The sequence below is a fragment of the Belonocnema kinseyi genome, chromosome 1, assembly GCF_010883055.1.
Source record: "Belonocnema kinseyi isolate 2016_QV_RU_SX_M_011 chromosome 1, B_treatae_v1, whole genome shotgun sequence".
In the NCBI taxonomy this organism is placed as follows: Eukaryota; Metazoa; Arthropoda; class Insecta; order Hymenoptera; family Cynipidae; genus Belonocnema; species Belonocnema kinseyi.
In genome coordinates, this window is record NC_046657.1 from 167,884,621 (window position 1) to 167,890,046 (window position 5,426).

The 5,426-nt window shown below is 30.3% G+C and overlaps 1 long non-coding RNA gene across 1 annotated transcript; it reads left to right on the forward strand.

Annotated features, from left to right (window-relative positions):
• The first annotated feature begins 1,929 nt into the window (after positions 1-1,929).
• LOC117173456 lies at positions 1,930-5,218 on the forward strand. The gene is made up of 3 exons (XR_004467190.1): positions 1,930-2,003; positions 2,115-2,189; positions 4,419-5,218. It is a non-coding gene; the product is annotated as an uncharacterized LOC117173456 (long non-coding RNA).
• Positions 5,219-5,426: the final 208 nt, after the last annotated feature.

Below are 5,426 nucleotides of genomic sequence, written 5' to 3' on the forward strand. Positions count from 1 at the left end.
TTTACCAATATAAATACAGAAAATCATATTTTTTAAGAATTGAAAAATATTAAAGGAAGTTTTTTACAGGAGTTTTTCCGAGGAATAATTTCGCAACTTTCAACTTTTTTATATGTCGCTGCTTTTTCGAGAAAAACGGAACAGTTTGGTTTTCTGAAATTAATGATTGAATCAAAAATGGATCTATAAAATATATTGTTTTTTATTAAGAAAATAGTTGTACAGAATAACAAGGTACAAAATTTAGGAGGGAGTTCTTAGTGTTCCCACCTTCGAGTTGAATTCACTTCAATGGAACTATTTTTTAAAAATCAAAAACTGAAATTGTAAAGCCGGAAGGTGGTTGTAAATACCATGAAGTCAGTACCATAGAAACATTTACTTTATTTTAATCTGCAATCAAAGACGTGACAGAAATATGTATATGTCAGAATTTTGAAGAAAGTAAACAGACCCAAAGAAAATAATAATGAAGTGGGTACTTCTGCAATGGCTGAAGCAAAAGAGCGTTACAGTCATGGAAGAGACGGAAGAAATGTATGGAGTTGAAGAGAATAAGGAAGTGGAGGTCGATTACAATGGAAAAATTTCCAAACCTACTTTGAAAATGAAAAGCGGTAATAAAAAAAACGTATTTCTAAAGTTTCTGATTTTGCACTTATGCTTTATTCATCAGATTTCTGTAAAATTTTTAATGTTTAAAATTATTTTTATGATTTTTTTTTCATTTCCAAACTAATTTTAATATTCCATCCACAGAGGATAAACATTTTTTAAATTCTTTCCATGTCATATCAGAGGGTCAAATCCTGGGAAAGAAAAATCTCCCAGTGCTAAAGAAAAAAGATAAAAAATTAGCAATAATAAAAAAATCGCAAAAAAGGGCCAATTAAAATTGAATAAAAATATTCTTAATTTGCCACTAATCGTCCCCATAAATCCGAATAATTTACATTTAGAAGAGCCTCTGAGACTAAAAGTGAGATCCAAGTCTGCTACAAGCAAGAAAACTCTTTAGATGGTAACTTTGTTTAGTTTTTCATTTGAATATAATAAAATAAGAGATATATTTTTTCAATATCATATTATTTATATATTATTTTATTTATGTAAGACCAAGAAACCCAAGTATCAGGGCCATCATTTCGAAATTTTAGCAAAAGATGCGAAACTCCTCATAAGTCATCCAGTAAATTTTTTCGAAAGATAGTTATGAAGCCTAAGCTTTATTTAAAAATTTTTAATCTTATAATTTTTCAAATTTAATTTGTAGCTTATTTCTCCACGACTTCTTATTAATTCGAAATTAAATCATCTTAGATATTACCAGCGCAATAAGGAAAGTGACCAGATCAAAATTAGCGCCTCAAGAAAGTGAGCAGTCTAACATTTTAGCGGTAAAATTGTAATAATTATATAATGATCTCAAGTGTTGAACAAAAAGGAAAAGTATGAAACTAAAATTAAGTTGCTATTTGATATACAGAATATCAAATTCATATACCTTCCTTCCTGATATTTCTGATTAGCTAATTATTTAACCATTCTAGATATTGATCAATCATCGACAAAGGCAAAACCAAAGTCAATACCTGAGGCAATTAAGCAATCTAATCCGTCAGAGGGTAAAATTTGATTTTTTTTTATTTAGAAATTTATCATCAATTGACACTTTTCTAATTTTGGCATCAAAACAGGGACACTGCAAAATTTAGAAATTGTTAAAAATACTTTAAATCTGACATTACTGAATACTGCAAACCCGGATTCTTCAAGTTTATAAAAGCCGTTAAGCCCGCAAGTAGTGATGCCCATATCCCCTCAAAGCAAAACAATCACTTTAGAAAGTACAGTTTTATAATTTGTACATTGTTGCAATAATAGACCATATATAGTCTAGGTATTATATTATTTTATTATTTATTCCAGATTTTTACCCCAGTTGTCAGGCTTATCAGTTCCAAATGTTACCCAAAGATGTGAATCTCCTCTCAAACCAACCAGTAAAATTTTTCCTAAGATAATTATAATACTAGCATTATCTTATCAAATATTGAATGAATACCTCACTTTTCGGATATTTGAGCTAACTAAAAAATTTAATCATCCTATAGATACTGATCAACCATCGACAACGGCAAGACCAAAGTCAATACCTGAAAAAATTGAGCATTCTAATCTTCTAGAGGGTAAAATTTAAAATAATTCTTTCTTTTTAATTTACCATCACTTATTTCTTTGTCTAATTTCGTTGACAATCAGACCCGGCAACATTCAGAAGTTATCGAAAATGGCTTGATTCAGCCACCTCCGAAATGTAATACATACATTGAATACATCCGTATAGAACATTTGCCTGATTTCACGAGCCTTTATAGAACTTAACTTCTTTTCTTACAAAACTTTTTTATGAACTTGAAAAAAATTGAAATTTTTAACTTTTAAAAAAATATTGTTATTTTATTAGATAAAAGTAATCTGAAAAATAACTCAGTCCCTTCAGTTTTTGTTGACAAAAGTGAACAGGTTTAAATGAAATTGTCATTTATTTAGCAACACGGGAAGTTCTCCAATATTTTGAAGATCTTGTAGTTTGGATGCGTACACAAGTTGACTCGAACAACGTTTCACCTAGCGAAACCTACGTTAGTTCTTGAATAATATTTTCTAAAACTACAAAGTCCTTTGACAAAGTTTAGCAACTTCAGAGTGAATTTATTTCAATTGTATATTTTCTATATTTTTGAAGGTTTTACGACAAAATTATATTTAATACATTAGTTGGAAAGATATACAAACATTCGACTTAAAATTACAGTCTACAACAGTATTTCCGGAAGAATTAACACCACCTGGCCATACTCGTTTGACTACAACGGAGAATGTTTTTGTTAAAAACTCGGTACTTTTGAACGTTTTGAGTTTCAATCGAAACCCAGAGGAAACAATACGAAAAATACTTTTAGAATTACTCGGAAGGGCGAAGCTCGTGAAAATTTCTGCTATGGGTAAAGGCGAAAATGTCGCGGTTCCAGAGGCAATTCTAAATGCAGTGTACACTAAGTGAACGTTACAGCTGGGTGAACTAAAAATTGAACTTTTGATTTTTGGTGAGCCCCCTCCCCCGAATTATTTCATTTTTCGGTAAAAGAAATTAAGTTATTTTCTTAACGTTAATTCGGCGCCGTTTCTGCGAAATTAGCATAGGATTTAAAATTGGAAAAGCTTGATTCGAAAAAAAAAATATAGAGAAGTACATACTATAAACTTTTTTTATTATCCAAGTATTGTCATCTCTTGAAGAACATTCAAGAAATAATTTGCTCCTAATAACTTCGCAATCCCCCCCCCCCCCCCCCCCCCCTCCTCCCCAAATCATTTTATTGTGCCCATAAAATGTCTTAAAAAATGCAAAATAGCAGTTTTCTATCAAATTCATACTAAAGACGCTATTTTTTCAAATTTTTCCAACATTAATTATTTCCAATCCATTAGTGCTGAGTTTCCTAGTATTTTTAAAATAATTTTTAATGATTTAAACACTTAATATTTGTAATATTTGTTGTTTAATATATTTCGGTAGTTATGTAAACAATTTCCACATTTCTAAACGATTTTTTCTTCTCTAAGTCGTATACTATCTAGTTTTTCTGGTGTTTACACTATGTCACTTATTATATAGTATTTTCTTCTCTCAGAACGTATACCCTACATTGTTTAAACAATCATAATTTGTTTAAGAAATTTAATTTAATTGTTGTAAGTAGAAAGTACTGAAAAATAAGCGAAATGATGTCAGAGACTGATGAGATTAGAATGTTATAAGTGAATTAAAATAATTTAATACGATGCTTGAAACCTCCTGCATTGATGTTGTAGATATACAATTACGAGCGGCCACGAGCGTTAGAAGTGACAACAGTCACCTCTGGATGCTTTCTTAGAGCCCCACTTATTCTGATGATCCTCAATCAGTCAACTGTTACAAAGAAATATTAAGTGTTTTGACATTAAAAAATTATTTTAAAAACACTTGGAAACTCGTCCGTAATCGATTAAAAATAATTAATGTATGGAAAATCAAAAAAAATACCGTCTTTAGTATGGATTGGATAGAAAACTACCATTGTGCATTTTTTGGGGAATTTTCTGGGTATAATAGTAGGTGTTTGGTGGGTCAAAATGATAAGTTATTGAGTGAAAATTGTTTATTTAAATCTCTTGGCTCGTTTCTAACATGATAAAATTAAAACTTTGCTTCAAGAAATGTAAAGATTAATAAAATTAATAGAAATAGAATATAAATCACAAAATACCTTTTTATGAAAATAAGTTTTAGTTCACAAAACTGATATCTGCCTGCATAATTATTTACTCATAAAAATTTTAATTATTTTTAACAACTTTCATAATCACAGGTTTTGTAAGCAGAAAGAACACTGGACCACCTTTTAATTATATCCGCTTTATAAAAACCGTAAATAATCAATGTATGACTCTTTGCAACCCAAAAATTTCAAAACTAGGAAAAGGTAAAACGAATTTATCAATTGGTAAATCGTGCAAGAGAAGTAAAACTGTCGTAGAGAAAACACAAGAAGAAGGAGAAGAAGGATTTCAAGGAAAAAAGGCGATGGTGTGTTAAAGGGAACAAAAGGAGCGTTAATATACGAAAAAGAACTATAAAGCATAATTAAATTACAATTTTTTTAGTTTGAAATATAGAGCACTATAAGGATTATAGGGAGGGTTGTTTTTTGATGTCCGCTAGATTCTCATAAGCTTTGTCAAACAAAATGTACACTTCCGTCGGAAATTATGGGTACGATCAGCGGGAACGGTAAAAAAATCAGTGCTGCCTTTGATACGTAAGCATTCGTATAAAAATAAGCAAAATGCTTTTGTAAAAAACATATCGAAAGCTTACTAAAGTCCGCAATAAATGACTCAAATAGGTATATTTTCGAGCATTGGAAGAGAATATACCACGTGAGAAGTTTAAACAAAAAAGCGAGAATTTCTCAAAGTTTGTACCTCGAATTCAAAGTGTGGCATCACAGGATTGTGACATTACAGCGTTTTAAGTCTTCTCTTTAATGTGAGCCAATAAAACTTTAAAAATTCTAACTAAAAACTGAATATAAAAATATAAGACTAAAAATCGCCATGCTTGTATACGTCAAGTTGCAGTCGGCGAAGACACGCTTCAACATTCTCCAGAACCCTTGAAGCTTTTTTAAGTTTTATTGGCTCAAATGAAAGATAAAACTTTAATGTCTGAGTGTTGTAAATTTCTTCCTTATGCTACAATTTGCCTAGGTCATGCCGCAATTCGAAATTGAGGTAGAAAATTATCAAAATTCTTGATTTTTTGAAACTTCTCACGCGGTAAATTCTTAAAGTCAAAAATATATCTATTAGGGATC